This window comes from Gymnoscopelus microlampas, assembly GCF_963454915.1.
Source record: "Gymnoscopelus microlampas genome assembly, chromosome: 13".
NCBI lineage: Eukaryota > Metazoa > Chordata > Actinopteri > Myctophiformes > Myctophidae > Gymnoscopelus > Gymnoscopelus microlampas.
The window spans coordinates 44465450-44485932 of NC_139950.1; the positions used below are offsets into that span (position 1 = coordinate 44465450).

The 20483-nt window shown below is 40.2% G+C and overlaps 1 protein-coding gene across 1 annotated transcript in view; it reads right to left on the reverse strand.

Annotated features, from left to right (window-relative positions):
• Positions 1-19620, reverse strand: part of foxn2a (forkhead box N2a) — a 45605-nt gene extending 25985 nt beyond the window's left edge. Inside the window, exon 1 of the mRNA XM_084075896.1 lies at positions 19359-19620. The gene's annotated coding sequence lies outside the window, so the exon portion shown is untranslated. The remainder of the gene's footprint in view (positions 1-19358) is intronic.
• Between the last annotated feature and the right edge of the window lie 863 nt (positions 19621-20483).

Sequence of the window (20483 nt, forward strand, 5' to 3'; positions counted from 1 at the left end):
TTTGAGAACCATTGACATAGCAACAAGTTTTTTGAAAAGACTGTAGGATTTAGAAGACATTTGTAGAATCCCCCGGAAGCAAAGATTTGAGTTACAAATGTTCGCTTTAAAAATTATATATATATATTCAAAAGATTTGCACACATTTTGTACAAGCTCATAGCGCGGCACTCGGTGTCGCGCTATGAGCTTGTAGATCTGCTATTTTTTTGAATAGCCCAAAAAAATCTATAAAATGACACAGACGCGTCCCCGGGCTTAATGGGTTAACAGCATTCGCTGCCGTGGCAACTGAGTACTGATTGTGAGATTGGCCCCTGGTATGCCTGTCTCTCTCTTACATCACACCATCATCTCCACACAAAACATCTCAATCCTCCAGTACTCGTCATTTTGTTGCTGGTTGATATCTCTCTCGCCTGCTCCTTCACCATTCAGTGTCAATATTTGACGTGGAATAGCCAGAATTTGGCCATGAAAGAGGGTGTCCAGCAATAATTGTCTTTGTGTGTTTTTTGTTCAATAGGCTAAGTGCTTAACGGGATAAAGGAGCTGTTGGAAAAGAGGAGGGGGAAAAGTGCCTTGGCACCTGGTGTTGGCGTCTGCCTGTTTGCACATGAATATGATTGGACCAGCACAGTGCACCGACCAGACTGTTTTAACCCATTGAGACCGGAAACGCATCTGTGTCATTTTATGATTTCTTTGGCTATTCAAAAATAGCAGATATACAAGCTCATAGAGTGCTGCGCTATGAGCTTGTAGATCTGCATGTTTTGAAAATTCATATAATATATATTTTTTAAAGCAAACATTTTTAACTTTGCTTCTAAATCCTAACATTATTTTTGTAAAAACGTATGTTGCTATAATATCAGTGGTTCTCAAACTTTTTTCATGTCAAGGACCCCAAAAATGTGTATATGTATTTGACCGTGGACCCCCCCGTGGACCCCCATCTCAAAATATTTTGTTCCAGGGACCCCCAGAAGCAAAGATTTGAGTTACAAATGTTCGCTTTAAAAATATATATATTTATATATTCAAAGATTTGCAAACCTTTTCACGATTTAAAATAAATAGCAGATATACAAGCTCATAGCGCGGCACTCGGTGCCGCGCTATGAGCTTGTATAGCTGCTATTTTTGAATATCCAAAGAAATCTAAAAATGACACAGACAGATGTGTTCTCGGTCTTAACGGGTTAACTTGCAGATGAGCCATTGGGTCAGTATCAGTGGCGGCTTTTGGGTCGTATTTTCAAGGATGAGCTGCAGTCAACAGGCTAGTTGAGCTCATTAGCTCTGCTCCGTCCTCTCTCTCCTCCACCCTGCGTACAGAGGACTATAGTGCTCCATTACACATGGCACCCACAGCCACCCCCCCCCCCCCTTCTCTTTGATGCCTTTTGATAAGAGCAGCGATAAGGGCGATAATCATAACACGGCAGTCGGCAACATGGTAATTGGCTCACCGTAATCGCATTAAAACACTTCCTGTGCTTTGGATGGACTCTGCGCTATTTTTTTGTGTGCCTCTACCTTTTCCTTTTGTTGATATTTAAATAGCAGCGTTCTGGAGGAGCACTTAGAAGTGGGATAAGTGCTCTTCAAGCACCCCCAGGGCCCCAGATGAGAGGTCATCATAGGGTGTACTGATGGGCTGAGGTTAAAAAAAACCTTTATGGTTCCTTGAGGCTAATCTCAGATCGGATATAGTGCATTCCCGCTGCATAGTGCCGGCTCAACTCATTTCTACGTTTTAGTTTTTCCACCGGTCAACTGGTACCTGTCAAGGTTCCATAGGAGTAGGAGTATTTTGATTTAGTTTTAGTCATATTTTAGTCATCTGAAACGTTTTACTGTTAGTCTAGTTTTAATTAACTAAATATCTTAAGATTTTAGTCGACTAAATCTACAGTTGATTTAGTCGACTAAAATGATTTTTTTTGGCGGTGCCTTGTTGGCGTTGTAATGGCTAATTTTACACCTGGTTGCATGCTGAAAATAGCCGATGTACAAGCTCACAACGCGTCGCAGCATATGGGTAATCTACAGGCGTCGTAATGGCTGATTTTACACTTGGTTGCATGCTCAAAACAGCCGATCTACAAGCTCACAAGCTCAAAACGTGTCGCAGCGCGACACGTTTTGAGCTTGTAGATCTGTTATTTTCCGAGTGCAACACCCGAGCGCAACCAAACATAAAATGACTTGTCTTTTATTTCTACTGGATCTCTTCTCCTCTAGTCCCTCACTAACATTTTAGTCTAGTTTTTATTTGTTGACGAAATTGTCAATATATTTAGTTTTAGTCATCGTAGCTTCGTTTTTATTTCGTTTTTATTTAGTTTTCGTCAGTGAAAAAAGGTAGTTGACAAGCATTTCTCGCCATAGTTGAGTCGACGAAATCAACGCTGCACGGACACGTGCTAAGACATGTAAACACCCATTCTCGGAATCGGCAATTTTCAAATTGCCAATGTTTAAATAGGCCTAAAGTGGTTTTGTAATAATCAAAATCTACAAAGTAACTAGTAACTAAGGTTTTCCAATAATTGTAGTGCAAATTGGAAATATACTCCAGTAAAGTATATAGTAAAATACCTCAAAATGTAATACTTAAGTACAGTACTTGAGTACATGTACTTATTTTCCACCACAGTTTACAACTACCAAAGATTCTGCTAGAATAGGCTCCAGTACAATAACAGGACAAGACATGAGAGTCGCTGCCAAAACACTGTTGAACCTGCTAGGGAGCAGGTCTGAATGACACAGGTGTATACAGCCACACCCTCTTTTCCAGGAGCTGAACCAGTTGAAACAAACCAAGTTACACCTATGTAATAGATACACAAAGGTGTGTCACAGAATCCCATGGCAAGGCTTGTTATTTGAAACCCTAACCGATATTTAGGCTACAAGCCTACAGTCTGGCTAGCTACTTTCCTCTTTCGCGTGTGCGTGCGTGCGTGTGTGCGTGTGTGCGTGTGTGTGTGTGTGTGTGTGTGTGTGTGTGTGTGTGTGTGTGTGTGTGTGTGTGTGTGTGTGTGTGTGTGTGTGCATGTATTACTGGACTTGTGAGGGCCAGAAGGCCTAGTAGAATTTGAGAAATAGACACAAGAGAAGTGCTTGTTTTTATGGTAAATAAGGAAAAGATTCAAGGGTTTTGGTTAGGATTAGGCATTTAGAGGTATAGCTTAGGGATTGGGGTTATGCCTGGGGTTATGCCTGATTTATACTTAGTTGCATGCCGGCGTTGTGCACCAAAGATATCAGATCTACAAGCTCACAATGTGCCGTGCCGTTATGAGTTGTGAGCTTGCAGATCAGCTATTTTTGGCTTTAATTTGGCTTTAAAAGGCAAGATAAAACTGGCATTCATAAAAGCACAAGTATAGTAATAAAAACGTGTGTGTGTTGTGTGAGAGTGTGTGTGTGTGTGTGTGCGCGTGCGTAAGACTGGGGATGTGTGTGTGTGTGTGTGTGTGTGTGTGTGTGTGTGTGCGCGCGCGTGTGCGTAAGTAAGACTGGGTGTGGGTGTGTGTGTGTGTGTGTGTGTGTGTGTGTGTGTGACAGGGGATGTGTGTGTGTTGTGTGTGTGTGTGTGTGTGTATATACGTGCATGCGTAAGAGATCAAGTGCAAGTGAGTGCAAGTGAACGTGTGAGAACTAGAGTTAGCCAAGCGAAGGTCCTCTTTGAGAGTCTGTGATCCAGTTTCAAGACTAGGTCAAGCTACCTCACACACACACACACACGCACACACACACACACACACACACACACAGAATAAATACATTAGAATATCAGTTCCTGCGTGTCACTACTAGGGTCATTGCTACACTATATCATCCACATGGTATGTTGTTTATTAAATGAAATAAGACTACATCACGGTAAAGAATGGATCTACTCTTGTCCCTGGAGGTGAAAGCAAACAAGAGCTCAGGCTCACACAAAGCCAAACACAATTGGCCCTGCATTCTTCTGGTACAAAGGAGACGTTGTTTTTGCTCAAGTAAAACTTTTCTAAAGTGCTCAGTATTCGCCTCACAGTATTAAACACAGAGGGAAGGAAACACCTCCTGCCTGTTCAGGAAGTTCATTTTCAGCAAACAAATTGTGACTCCAGTCCACACACACACACACACACACACACACACACACACACACACACACACACAGACAGACAGTTGGGCGTGCTGCTGTGTACTGATACAGTATGGTTGACCGTCCGTCCACACACGAGCACATGACGACAAAATGCTCACTTTTCAGTGGTGGAAAAAGTACTTCCATCTTTCACTTAAGTAAAAATATCAATACTGCAGTGTAGAAATACTCCGGTAAAAGTCCGGTAATCAAAATTATTGGCATATATATACACACACACACAGTACAAAAAAAGTGCCAACGTATTGGCATCAAAATATACTTTTTACCAAAAGTAAAAGTACTTATTGTGCAGAATGTCCCATTTCACAAGTTCATAATGTGTACAAATCTTTTGAAAATAGCAGATCTACAAGCTGGATATAATTATGTAACCAAATGGACCCGTATAGGGGTCCATATGGTTACATATGTACACACTTTATCTACATAAGTAAGTAAATAAGTTACATACAAATTGTTACAGAGTAACAGAGGATTGCATTGTGTACATTAACTCTTATAGCCTACCAAATCAACCCTTTTTCACACTTCCACAGCTAGTCTACAGTGTAGACTCTATACTCTACAACAACACTCAGGAAGGATTCTTTTTATTCATATTTTCTGTCCATTTCATCGGTCAGTGAATACACCAATCATCCCTGTTGTCTATGTAAATTAATATATATTAACTGGCGACTTCAGTTTTTGAGTGATAATGCAGCATTGTGTCGAATGACCACAAAGCAATGCAAGACGACACGCTGATAATGTGGTTAGTCAGACATTAGTTCACCTTATGGACGCACACGCACACACACACACACGTGCGCAGACACACACACACACACACACACACACACACACACACACACACACACACACACACACACACACACACACACACACACACAGATAGGACTGTGTTTGGACTGTCAGAAAGGGTGAAGGCCTTCCAAAGTACAATCCAGATGCCAGCCAACAGTGAAAGCTTATCTCTTAGGGTCATGTGGTTAAGAGTCCAGAGTGCAAACATGCACCAAAATTCAACATGGCCGACATAGCAGCGTCACACTTTAATACCCAAAATAAACAACTCAACTTTGACATAAATAAATGGAATGGTTAAAAAAATAATGGAATTATATTGGGGGAGAGTGATCTTTTATTTTTGCATTTGCTTGTGCCTTTAATTAAGACCTGGAACGCATCTGTGTCACTTTAGATTTCTTTGGCTGTTCAAAAATAGCAGATATACAAGCTCATAGCTTGTATATCTGAGCTTGTAGATCTGCTATTTTTGAAAAATCTTGAAAAAAAAATGTTTTAGATTTTTTTTCAAAAAACTGTTAGGATTTAGAAAACATTTTTAAGAATGGCCTCAGGTCTTAATGGGTTAACAAGTATAGTTTCACCATCAACTGCTGTGGGAGTTTCCAAATTTGCAAATTGATTGGTAGAGTAAAGAGTTGCAAAAAGTAAATGGAATAACAGCAGTTTTCATGATTACTGTCCCCACCATTACATTACAACTGTACATTGATTAGTAAGCAAATGCCCGACAAGGAAATCAATGAACGGTCAGAATAATCACAGAGGCACAGAGGTATTGAGTGAAATCCTGCTGGCACAAAGCATGCATCATCAACCAACCAAAGGATTTTATTGTACCCATCATAAACAGAAGAAGCATTTGCAACACCAGACTTGTGCTCCAGTTTTTAACCACATGAACCCTATAGCATCCCTATTCTTGGGGTGAACATTTGGTGAAAATCGCTGGTCTACCAGCTAGACCTGTTAGCCTGTCATTACATAATCACCTAATGGCAATTATTTGAGATAATCACAATTATTTTGCATAATCGTAGAAATAGCAGATCTACAAGCTCACAACACGTCACAAAGTGACAAAGTGACGCGTTGTGGATCTTGTAGATCAACTATTTCTACTAATTTGATTGATGATTGATAACAGTAATCAGTAATTTTCGTCATATTGTAATTTTTGATTACGAAGCCTAAAAGGGAAACGGAAATTAAGTTTGTATTCATATGTTCCAATGTTCAATGCCAAACATACAATTAAATTGTTAATCGCAACTATATGAGTGACAATTAATCGTCAACTTCAATTTGTAATCGTGACAGCCCTAAATGATACCAGCTCTCAATACGTTGCAACTCGATGCGTTGTGAGCGTGTAGATCAGCTATTTTCAGTGAAGAGATTTGGTGTAGAGGGACAAAAGGAGGGTCCCTACTAGTATAGACACCGGTCAATAGGGTTTAAATGGTTTTAACAAAAACTCTACTCAACACTTTTAAGTAGAGTTCTGAAATGCTGCACAAAGAGATAAGAAGGCAGTACCAATCATGTCCTATCTCTAATTTTGCTACATGCCCGGTGAGGTAGGTTAAAGGTTCACAAGCCAACAAAGTGGTCTGATGGTGGTAGGGGACAACTACAATTAAAAATAGCCCAGGTCTTAACATGCTCTAGTAAACAGCACATACCGCTGTGTATGTGCTTATGGGCGGAACCTGGTGCAGAGCATCATTTAAAGGTATATGTTTTTTTCCGCTGACAATGCCAGTAGTAATACTCTTGCCCCAGGTGTGATAATGTCAGAAAAATGACATTTTGCTTGACGTTTCAGAACAACCCAGAACGGTATTTTAGATGGTAACATCAATTTTTTTCAAATGATATACAAATCAAACCTGCATTCTGTTCAGATATAGTCTTACTTTTATTTACACACAGCTCGATTTGCCCAAACATTTTACAAGGAAACTTATCTTCAGACAACTCTAGACTAAAGTCCATGTGCACTCACTCACTTCTCACTATTTTACAGCACAATACCTTAGTGAAATTAAATAGAACCTCAAAATCCAATACGGTTTCGGTTTGTAATGTCTGTCCTGTGGCAACCAAAGTCAAAATATGTTGTCTAACCAATATGTTGTAAACTTTGATTAACCTATTAAGACCTGGAACGCATCTGTGTCATTTTTTGATTTGAGCTAAAAAGCATTATTTTACACTTTGGCTATTCAAAAATAGCAGATATACAAGCTCATAGCGCGGCACCGAGTGCCGCGCTATGAGCTTGTAGATCTGCTATTTTTTTTTAATCGTTAAAATGTGTGCAAATCTATTATATATATTGTTTTAAAGCGATTTTTTTTTCTTTTCTTAATTTTTAACCCACGATTTTGTAACCCTATTTTTTACACCCAGTGCCAATTGTCTATGTAATCCTGGGCACTACCTTCCCTCTGCCAACCTAGGGAGGCCAGGGCCGAGCTCATGCCTCCTTCAATGCATGAGAGCCAACTGACCTTCTTGTCACCTGACAGGGGGGAGGTTCCCTGGTTGGACGTAGCGCGTGGAAGGAACACGTTATTCCAACCAGTTCCTTTCCCCTCCATCAGGCGCCCCGGCTGGCCAGGGGGAGGCAGTATAGTGACCAGGATTACTAAATGTTTTTGTGAGGGTACCTACCCTAGGGAACACGGGGAGAACATGCAAACTCCACACAGAAAGGCCCTTTCGCCAACCCCACCTAGGGTATGGGCACTGATGACGCGGAGGAGAGAACACACCACCAGCGCCCACAAAAGCGAACATTTTTAACGCAAATCTTTGCTTCTAGGTGTCCTTGGAACAACATATTTTGAAATGGAGGTCAGCGGCAAAATAAATATAATTTTGGGGCTCCTCGACATGAAAAAAAAGAACCACTGATATACTGTAGCAACATACGTTTTTTTCTGAATATTGTTGGGATTTAGAAGACATGTTAATCGGTTAAAAAGGAAAAGAAAGAAGGGAAACCACTTGGCGATAAGATGTTATAGAAATGTAGATTTATCTATTTTTTTAAATAAGGATTGAGTGGTTAAGACAAAGTGGTGCACAGGCTCATTGTCACACTATACCATCTCAATTAAATAAACCTGGTTAATTCAGCCACGAGTGACAAGAACAAAGGCCCATTGTGACGGAGGACACAGCCGCGATTCCCTCCCTCTCTCAATCAAGTAAACGGTCACATTAGCATTGCCTTTTCAATGAGGCGGGCTCTAATGGGGTCTGTGCGTCTTGTGTCCACCACGCCTGGAGAATCAGACAGGCAAGAGCAACAGTACGGGGGAAGGGGGGGCGGGGTGGGGCGGGGGTGGTTAAAAGCAGCAGGGGAAAGGGGTTCCTGATGGATTCAACACATAGCCCACTGAAGTAATGTTAAACAATAAATAACAGTAGACTGTGAGGCGCGTAAACAGGAACACTCACTGTTCCCAATCTCCTGTAGAGATAGATACACACGGAATAGCCAAGGGGGGGGGGGGGGGGGGGGGAGACAGCAGATTATACACAACACAAACCCATCCAGAACACATCTGGTTGCAATGGTGAACCAAGTCTTAGGTAATATGTTGTGTTAACCCATTGAGACCTGAAGCCGATTCTACATGTCTCCTAAATCTCAACAGTATTCTCAAAAACGTATGTTTCTATATCAGTGGTGCTCAATCTTTTTCATGTCAAGGTATGTGATATGTATTTGGCCGCGGACCCCCATCAAAATATTTTGTTCCAGGGAGCCCCCAGAAGCAAAGATTTGAGTTAAAAATGTTCGCTTTAAAAATATATATATTGAAAGATTTGCACACATTTTCACGATTTTTCAAAAATAGCAGATCTACAAGCTCGTAGCGCGGCACTCGGTGCCGCGCTACGAGCTTGTATATCTGCTATTTTTGAGTGTAAAATAATGCTTTTTAGCTCAAATCTAAAAATGACACAGTTCCAGGTCTTGGCTGGCAGAGGGAGAGTAGCGCCCAGGATTACGTAGGCAATTGGCACTGGGTGAAAAAACGGGTTACAAAATCGTTAAAAGGCATATTAACGGTCATAAATAGAGACCAGTAAATGATAATAGCCAATTTGATGTACCCAATTCTGTCAGGGCATGCAAAATAACAGTGAGAATAAATAAATAATAATAATTTTAAAACATCTCTAGGGAGTGAGAACACTCATGTAAAAATGTTTGTTTATTATCGGAGGTCCTAAGGTTGGGTGCAGGGGGGCAGGGTACGGGCTGGGTGTCAAGAGGTACTGTACGCATTTGCAACCCAAATTCACGGCTACCACCCACATTTGATTAGCGCACTCTACTGTCACGTAACCAAGACAACGGGAGGCGGTGCCGACGCCAGGGGATGTCCCCTCTTCTTCTGGTGGTTTGGTCAGGGCATAATAAAGGGACAGGGATGTGCAGTCATTCAAATCAACCGTCGCAAAATCGTGCGATGCACGTGAGAGGCAGTCGACGCCACACAGAGATCAGGTTAGCTCAGTTAGTCAAGAGCGCGCCAGGCTTGATTGGAAGTTTGATGGGTCAATTTAAGCAGTGGGGTAAAGTAACTAGGTATATTTACTCAAGTAGTGTACTTAAGTACAATTTTGAGGAGTATTTCCAATTGTCTATACTTTTACTTCTACTCCGCTACATCTCAGAGGCAAATATTGTGCTTTTACTCTAATTATCTGAAAACTAATTACTAGTTACTACAAATATGAATTATTATATTATAAAACATACATTAACCACTTTAGCCCTATTTTATACCTAGGCTATTTGAAAATAGCAGATCTACAAGCTCACAACGCGTCGCGATGCGACGCGTTGTGAGCTTGTAGATCTGCTATTTTCAAACATTTTGGTACATAAACCAATACTTTTGTACTTTTACTCAAGTACATTTTGAATTCCAGACTTTTACTTGTAAACAGAGTACTTCTACATTGCAGTATTGATACTTTTACTTAAGTAAAACATTTGAGTACTTTTTCCACCACTGAATTTAAGACCAAAGGCCAGCACGAGTGTAAAAGGAGGGGGGGGGATCATACAGGCCAAAACAATGATGGCTTGAGTCAAACCAAAACTAGACCATCATGTCTACAGAGGAAACCAAAATAAGGGGAAGAGACTTTTCTTTCACTTCCTTAACTACTTGGTGAACCCTAGCGTCCGTATTCTGGACATGTCATAACGGCCGGACATTTGAAGAAAAATTCTGCGAAAATAGCAGATCTACAAACTCAAAAGCGCGTCACGCGAGTTTGTAGATCAGCTGCTATGTTAGGCGAAGATAATTTGGTGTATGAATGAATGAATGAATGAATGAATGAATGGGGGGGGACCCCCAAGGATAGAGCCCATAGGGCAGTGGTTCTCAAACTTTTTCATGTCAAGGACCCCCTAATTGACACTTATTACCCCACGGACCCCCATTTGAAAAGATAAGCCAGGGACCCCAAAAAGAGAAGGTTTTTACGGCTCTCTAGCAGTGATTCACAACCATTTTAATTTCAAGGACCCCCAGTTTGACATGCATTAGGCTACGGACCCACATTTAATGGCATTTATACCTCTGGGACCCCAATTCACATTGTAAAATCAATGTTAATATAACTCTGAGAGTATACAAATGGAACCAAATGGACCCGTTAGGGTCCATTTGGTTCCATTTGTATACTCTCTGAGTTACAGACCCATAAGGGTCCATTTGGTTCCTGTCCATCATTTAGCTGCGGACCCCCTGGAACCCCCTCAAGTACCCCTGGGGGTCCCGGAGAACCAATGCCATAGGGGACTCCGGGCCAGGTCAACGAAGCTTACTAGACAGTAATTTCAATGTGTCACACAGATGACATGTCAATGCCCCTCTCACTATGACCATGGGATAATGTCATTTGGGTGCAAAATCCATACTTTTCTGAGCACTCTTTAATTAGACTCTACTCCAGTTTTAATGCAATTATTTGTAATCAATAGGTCACCATTATTCTCGGCCCACAGATAACCAACATTGCGTCCTCCTGTCATAGACTCAGTTGCAAGGCCACAGTGACACGTACTATGTAACGTATGTATATACATTTTCCACATCTTATGCTATGCCGGGTGATGGAAGTGTGAATCTTGAATGTAAACAAATAACTGTAATAACTGTAAGCATAAGCAGCTGGCATCATATGGCATGCATGAGACAAGTGTAACGAGTCATGACAGCTATCAACAAGTATATTCAGATGATGGGTTAGGGGGAAAATGTACTTGAATAAAAATGTACTTGAGTAAAAGTACAAAAGTATTGGAATCAAAATGTACTTAAAGTACCAAAAGTAGAAAGTGCTCATTATGCAGAATGTCCCATTTCACAAGTTTTCAAATGTATAAAATGTCTAAAACTCATTTGAAAATAGCCGATCTACAAGCTCACAATGAGCTTGTAGATCGGCTATATTTCAAATGGCCGAAATGTATATAGGGCTGAAGTGGTTAATGTATGTTTTGTAATAATAATCTAAATCTACAAAGTAATCAAAGTTTTCAAATAATTGTAGTGGAGTAAAAGTACAATATTTGCCTCTGCTGAGATGTAGTGGAGTATAAGTAAAAGTACTGCAAATTGGAAATACTCCAGTAAGTAAAAAAATACCTCACAACTGTACTGAAGTTACTAAGTAAATGTACTTAGTTACTTTACACACACACACTGGTGCGTGGACAACGTGCTCCTTGTAAGCACGAGGACACAGATCGAATCTGGCCCCTGTCTGGTCTGGTCTCACGTCTGTCCTCTCTGTCTCTACCTGCCCTTGATTTCCTGTCTCTAGTCTCTACACTGACCCGACGGAAATAAAAATAAAACGCCAAAAAAATAAATCTTTCTTTAACCCATGAAGACCGGGAACGCATCTGTGTCGCATTTTTAGATTTTAGCTAAAAAAAGTATTATTTTACACTTTGGCTATTCAAAAATAGCAGATATACAAGCTCATAGCGCGGCACCGAGTGCCGCGCTATGAGCTTGTAGATCTGCTATTTTTGAGAAATCGTGAAAATGTGTGCAAATCTTTGAATATATATTCTTTCAAAGCATTTTTTAAACTCAAATCTTTGCTTCTGGGGGTCCCTGGAACAACATATTTTGAGATGGGGGTCCGCGGCCAAATACATATCATTTTGGGGGTCGTTGACTATAATGAAAAAGTTTGAGAACCACTGATATAGCAACATACGTTTTTTTGAAAACTGTTGGGGTTTAGAAGAAATTTGTAGAATCGTCCTCAGGTCATAATGGGTTAAAAATCATTCAGCAGTGCACGTCAAAACAGCCATAATTCCATGTGAGTAATATAGTACTCACATCAATGACAGAAATGAGAAATTAGACCCATACTATGCACGTACATTAAATTAAACTCAGTCAAATTCCTTGTGCTGCCCAATCCATACATGTTTTTTCCCAGTCTGTCTAAAGCGATAATAAAACAAGCCAAAACGATGTTAACGTATCATAACACTTTCACATGTTTATAATGTACAAGTAGTGGTTCTTCTCTTTAGCATATACAGAATAAAACTGTTGGGATCTTTCTATTATGTACTAAAGGAATATAAGCCATGAAGACATCGCCATAGAGAACTTTAATACATGGCTCTGTACAATACATTGCTTCAGCTTCTCTAATGAAGTTAAATCCACTGAAACACAGACACACTTCTGCTTTGAGGGGATAGACTGTAGGCCATAACCTTTCATTTGCTCTGGGTCAGAGAACAGAATTCTATGATAAGGCAGTTTAAAGGGCAACGCCACCATTTTTGACATGTGGGTCCTACACAGCATGTTGTCCGTGTCCACATTGAACACTTTTTCTGCACTAGTAGTTACCAGCGGTGGAAAGTACATTTACTTAAGTACTGTACTTAAGTAAGTAAGTACAATCTTGAGGTATTTGTACTTTACTTGAGTATTTCCCATTGCCAATACTTTTACTTCTATTCCATTACATCTCGGATCCAAATATTGTACTTTTACTCCACTACATTTATTTGAAAACCTTTAGTTACTAGTTGCTTCCTAGATTTTGATTATTATTACAAAACCACTTCAGCCCTATATACATTTCGGCCATTTGAAAATAGCCGATCTACAAGCCCACAATGCGATGCATTGTGAGCTTGTAGATCTGCTATTTTCAAAAGATTGTTATACATTTGCAAACTTGCATAATGAGTACTTTTACTTTTGGTACTCTATGTACATTTTGATGCCAATACTTTTGCACTTTTACTCAAGCACATTTAGAATTCCAGACTTTTTCTTGTAACAGAGCATTTCTACATTTCAGTATTGATACTTTTACTTAAGTAAAGCAATTGAGTACTTTTTCCACCACTGCTAGTTACAGCACTTATACACACAGTACAAGTGAACAATTTTAAGGAGAAAAGGTGACACAGTGAGCCATTTTAAGAAGAAAAAGTGACACGGTGAGCGTTACCACCATATGGCTTATGATTCAATTTAGTGCTGTGGTTTTAGGAGGAATAAAAATACATTTTCTGAAGCACTGGAGGATGACCTGGGGGCAAAAACATGGAAAACTGCTATGAACCGCTATCACTGTGTTCATAAGGTAAATACAGTTATGTAGCCATGAATCTGATGATGCTGCCATCTAATCTAATCTAATCTGTAGGGATGTCCGATATTATCGGCCTCCCGATATTATCGGCCGATATTAGCATAAAAATTGATATCGGGAAAATATCGGTATCGGTTTTTGAAAAAAAAATTTTTTTTTTTTTTCTTGCTTTATAAATAAGTTTCAGGAGTTCTTACTGTATATGGTGAGTGTGATATGAAATTTGAGCTTACCCTAATCACAATAATCCCCGCATATATCCTTATCGGTTGATATCGGTATCGGTAATTAAGAGTTGGAAAATATCGGTATATCGGTTATCGGTAAAAAAGCCAATATCGGACAACCCTACTAATCTGTATAGGCTTAATTTGGCAAGCAGTCCCATAACCCTGGGCATGTGCTCATACTTCTTTGACAGTTGTGATCTCTGATTATATCAGAGATCAAATGACACTCTGAAACAGTCTGTCTTAAAGTTAATCCCATCACTCAAAGTAAAGTATATACACCAAAGTCTGTCATTCCTTTATAGATATTTCAACATAACGTAGGTTAGCTCCAACCCTTCTGTTTTATTACTGTTAAGTCCCTGTAAGGGGTCTATTCTAGGCCCCCCTCTTTTTTCCCTCTAAACCAGTGGTGTTCAACCTTTTTCATGCCAAGGACCCCTACATTTATATACATTTGGCTGCGGACCGCCATTTGAAAATATTTTGTGCCAGGGACCCCCAGAAGAGAAGATTTGTGATAAAAAAAAAGATATATATAATCTTCAAACACTTAAGATTTTTCGAAAATGTAAAAAAATAGCAGATCTACAAGCTTGCAGCACGGCACAAAGTGATACGCTGTGAGCTTGTATATCTGCTATTTTCGAATAGCCAACGTATACAATATGGATAAGAGGGGTGAAAATGTATTAACACCTTTTGCTGGGGACCCCCTGGAACCCCCTCAAGGACCACTAGTGGTCCCCGGACCACTGGTTGAGAACCACTGCTCTAAACCAAATCTCTTCACCTATCAGAATAGGGATGCTAGTGTTTATTATGTGGTTAGGAAAAATACCACAATAATATTCACACAAATTGAGCAGCTGGTTTTCTATTTCACCCTTTAATGAAACGTAAAAAAAAAAGGCCCTCAATCCCTGGAGTTGTTTACCAACAATTTCATGGCCAGCCTTATTATTATGCCGTACGACTAAAACCTAACCCTCTCCTCCACTTGTGACAACATTTTATTCCGCACGTGTCCAATGCCCATGAAAAAACATTTCATGCCAGCAATATAAGAGCATTACTGAGCCCTGGCGAGTTTTATTTATAGTAGTGAATGTCCCGTAAAAGTAACCATGTCCTAGTACTCTAACTCTCCGGGAGAGCCAAAAATACCTACCCTTCAGTGGCCTCTATACGAGCACGCCAACATGTACATTCATTTGAATACATACGAAGACCACAAACAACAAACAACAACAGATGGTTGCCACCTACACTACACTGTGTGCCGGCCATGAATTCCTGGCAATAAAGCGACAATGACACGTTAATCACATCTGTTTCTTCTATCTCCTGTCACTTTTGTTTTCTGCTTAATCACTGAAGCCTAAACATCTGTCACCCCAAGGACGGGGACAGTGTCAGTCTGCGTTAATGCCATGATGACCTTGCTGTAAAGAATAGATAGATAAAGAAAGAATTATGCAATACCTTTCTAATATATGCTTATTTAAATCAGTGGTTCTCAACCTTTTTCAGGCAAAATAATCATATTTGAACTGGGGACCCCCCCATTTTGTTTGATTCCATTCCACAGATAAATATTGTGAAAATAGCAGATCTATAAGCTCACAACGCTATTTTCAATGTGTTTGCCTCTTATGTTATTTGACAAATTTGGCCACTGTTTTCTGGTATAGTTTGTGTATTACGTTTGATGCAGTAATGGTCTTTTTTTTAGGTATTAAAATGGACTTAAAAGTCCTTAAATTGTCACTTCACTATCATCTGGGGACCCCCCCCCAAAATCATGTGGGGACTCGACCCACAGGCTGAGAACCACTGATTTAAATGGTGTATATGACATTTTAAATATGTTTTTTTAGAGAGTTATAGGGCAGTCTACATCACTCACAGGCACAATTAAGCGCGCAGAGAGAGCAACAGGGTCAGAAAACAGCAGGAAAAGTGAAGAATGGTATTTTTGTTGCCATCAAACATATACCTATTCAATAACAACCAACAACCACACACCATGGCGGATTTAACACAAATTATTTTTCCAATACACATACACACATGTTTTGGAGAGCATTCTGTATCTGGGACAATCTTGTGATAATCCATTACGTCATCATGTGCTTAGCAAGCCTCCTACCAGCCTGTGGTTAGCCTACTATACTACCAATACACAACAACACAAAACTACACAACTATTTATAGTTTGTTGGAGCTGGAAGGGAAGGCAATAATAAGCATGTCTTACAAACCACAGGAACCAAAACAACATAAGTTTACTTGACTTAATGTTATTCTGTGACACTAGTTTTATGTTTGATGGTAAAAGTTGATAAATTTAAATCCCCCAGTGGCACTGTGGCAGTGGTGTAAAGTAACTAATTACATTTACTCAAGTACTGTACTTAAGTACAATTTAGAGGTACTTTTACTTCACTTGACTGTTTCCAATTTTCAATACTTTTACTCCACTGCATCTCAGGGGCAAATATTGCACTTTTACTACTCCACTACAATTATTATTCTTTTTTAAATAGTTACTAGTTACTTTGTAGATTATGATTATTATTACAATGCATTAACCACAACAGCCCTATAATACTTTGGCTATTTGAAAATAGCAGATCTACAAGCTCACAACATGTGGCTTTGCAACGCGTTGTTGGCTTGCAGATCTACTCTTTTCAAATAATTTTTATACATTTGGAAACTTGTGAAATGAGACATTTCTGCATAATGAGTTCCTTTACTTTCACTACTTAAGTATACATGTATTTTAAAGTGACATACTTTTTTTTTACTTTTTACGCAAGTACATTTTGAGTGCCAGACTTTTATTGTAACAGAGTATGTATTTCTACAATGTGGTATTGGTACTTTTACTTTAAGTACAAAACGTGAGTACTTCTTCCACCGCTGGCCAGTGGGTCAGCCCCTGTTCAAAGTGTTGTATAAACAACTTTCCAGAACAAAACTGTTCTGTGTGTTTTTTCTCTCTGTGTGTGTGTGTGTGTGTGTGTGTGTGTGTGTGTGTGTGTGTGTGTGTGTGTGTGTGTGTGTGTGTGTGTGTGTGTGTGTGTGTGTGTGTGTGTGTGTGTGTGTGTGTGTGTGCCTCGTCAGTCACATTCATTCCCACACATGACGGCGGAACATGGATCTAGCACAGGGGTCTTCAACGTTTCCAGGCCAAGGACCCCCTAGCTGAGAGAGAGATGAAGTAGGGACCCCCCTACTCTATATTGTATAAAATTGTGTTTCAGATTAAAGTTTTTCTTTTACTTAGTCTGCTCTTTTTTCCCTCTACACCTATAGCCTCTTTGACAAAAAATAGCCGATCTACAAGCTCTCAACGCCTCGCAGCGCGAGGCGTTGAGAGCTTGTAGATCGGCTATTTTCGGCTAATGTTCCCCTCAGAAAAGGAATTGTAGGGTTCAAGTGGTTAATGTAAAAAAAACGAAATCCTATCACACAAAGATTTGGCGGACCCCCTACAGTAGCTCTGAAGACCCCCTAGGGGTCCCGGACCGGACCCCCTGTTGAAGACCCCTGATCTAGCAGCTCTAACTTTGCCTAAAAGCCAGATCTACAAGCTATTACAAGGCTTGTTTGGCTTGTAGATCTGCTCTTTTTGGCGAGCGACACCGTCGTACGATGGAGTGTAGCAATTAGGAAAGTGTGACACAACTGCGACGTAGCAGCAGCAGCAGCACTGAAACCCACAGTTTAAAGGACGAGTCACAAGCAGTGGCGTAAAGTAACTAAGTACATTTACTCAAGTACACTTTTTGAGTAATTCTTACTTTAGTTTACTGGAGAATACTTCCAATTTTCAATACTTTTGACTTCTACTCCACTCCACTACATCTCAGAGGCAAATATTGTACTTTTACTCGTACTTTTACTTGTAGTCGATCTGCTATTCTCAAAAGATTTGAATACATTTCATAACTTGTGAAACGGGACATTCTGCATAATGAGTACCAACTACTTTTGGAACTTCATGTACATTTTGATACCGATACTTCTGTACTTCTACTCAAGTAAATTCTGAGTTCCTGACTTTGACTTGTAATAGAGTATTTCTACATTTATACTTTTACTTAAGTAAAACAAAAATAGTACTTTTTCCACCACTGTGCCACAGCAGTCAAATATAGCCTAAATTTGAAAAACATATCTCAATAGCCTACACATATATACACACAAATCCTCGTGTAGGCTACATTTGTAACTCTTGAGAGGGATACAAATGTAGCAATGTCGTCAAACTCCTGACATTATTATTAAGGCGAATCGAACTTTCGTTTTGTTCGACATTATATGTTCGACGACACAGCAAGTTTTTTACTAAACCAACTAATAATAGCGTTTAACTGCCGTTATAGTCCATAGTTAACCGACCAAAAAGAGTCGTGTTTAACACACAGACAGTAGTGTTTAACAGCGGTTCACTGTTTAACAGTAGCTGTAGAATACAACTCTCGTAGACGTATTTATGATTCTCACGTTTTCAATCTACGAGAGTTGTAGGGTTCACCCTCCATGGACACAGGGACTTTCAGCTAATAAAGGTGCTTACCCCCACGCCCCAAATGTTAACTCTCGCTACGGGGTAGTGGCTTAATGTAATAATCCATATCTTTCAATAAATAAGTGTTTTAATGCCGTCTGTGGCCGAACGCCATTTTTTCACCCTCGTTTACTTCCTGTTTACATTGAGTGTAATTCTGGGTTTCACCAGATGGGGCGCGTCACTACCGCCCATTGGGAACTTCCGACAGAATCGGCCACAGACAGCGTTAAAACACTTCTTTATTGAAAGATATGGATTATTACATTAAACTACTACCACGTAGCGAGAGTTAACATTTGGGGCTTGGGGCTAAGCACCTTTATTTTCAATTAGTACATGTTTGGAGTGTCTACGGGGGTATAGTGCTGAAAGTCCCTGTGTCCATGGGGGGTGAACCCTACAACTGAAAACTGAAAAACGTCAGAATCATATATACGTCTACGAGAGTTGTATTCCACAGCTAGTTTAACAGCGGTTTAACAGCGGTTCATTCACGTGTTTTCTGCTTCTTTCACTTCGTGTCGATCATAATGGAACATAAAACTCAAACCGACCATTCGGTCGGTTTGAGTTTTATGTTTCAGTATGATCAGCACGAACCAAAGCTTTTAAAAAAAATCCCTCAAAGACATAATAGTAATAATAAATACCAATGGGGAAGTCACGTTGAGCTAGCTCACTGTGTGTGTGTGTGTGTGTGTGTGTGTGTGTGTGTGTGTGTGTGTGACCACATGCTGAAGTCTAGTCTGCCATGCTGGCTCTCACACAGCGAAGTCACATTTCACTTTATACACAGAAAATACACAGTAGCTCATATTCAAAACAATCATTATTATAATAATAAATAAATAAAATCAATACTCACAATCATGCACGCGATCAGTGCCCTTTTTAGACCAGTGCGGGGTTAAAAAAAACAAAAAAAGGAAAAAGAAATTTAAAAAAAATCCTCTTTTCTTTTGTAAAAGATATTTTTGGGGGCTTTTTTCTGCCAAAAACAAAAATAAATCCTTAAAAACTATAAAAAATATTATTTTCTCTGTTTATTCGGATGTCTCTCTCCCCTCTCTCTCTCTCTGTGTTCACAGTGTCAGAGATCAGAGCGGCAGCTGCTTCCTCCATGCACGCAGATCACACAGCGATCACACACCGCGCGGCGCACACACACACACAACGCTACCGAACAGCCCCGGCCGTCGCCATGGCAACACAGCCCGGCCCCAGCCAATCAAAACTCCTCCCCTGCCTATATCCCCTGGCAACTGCCGCAGCGCAGACGCTCCGCTCCGCTGTGAACGCGCACGCTACCGCGCACGCACCGCACGCTGCGTCCAATGTGCATCGCTTTCACTTTTTTGACCGGCTGTTGCCAGATTCTTTTGCCAGAGAGAAGTAAGCAAGCCGGGTCTATGAAATGTAAAACAAGCCCAAAAGAAGCGTAAGCGAGCCCTTCGCCCATTGAAAACATATACATTGGCTATTTAAAAAAGAAAATAGCAGATCTACAAGCTCGCGCCACGATGGGACGCGTTGTGAGCTTGTAGATCTGCTATTTTTTTTCTTGTATGGGTCCCTGGCATAAAATGTTTTCAGATGGCGGTCCGCAGTCAAATGCATATTCATTTGGGTGTTCTTTACTTGAAAATGTTTGAGAACCACTGATTTAAACAACATTAGGAAGCCCAAATAAGCAACTACACGGATAAGAACAATTAAGAATACACATGGAAACAAGCCATACAGTGCTTTCTTGGGTTTTAATCCCTTTAGCAGGCCTTGTATAGCACTGTACTTTCTGCACTTTTTATAATTGTTTGCAAACTGTTAAAAATGTATTCAATCAATCAACTACACTTTATAAACAAGGCCAACAAAAACGCAACCCAAAAACAAGCCCAAAGTCGCTTATAACCAGCGGACATGGCAACACTGTTTTTGACGCCGGCTGCCTTGTGGCTTTCACACGGAAAGGGGGGCTGTCACTGTTGTG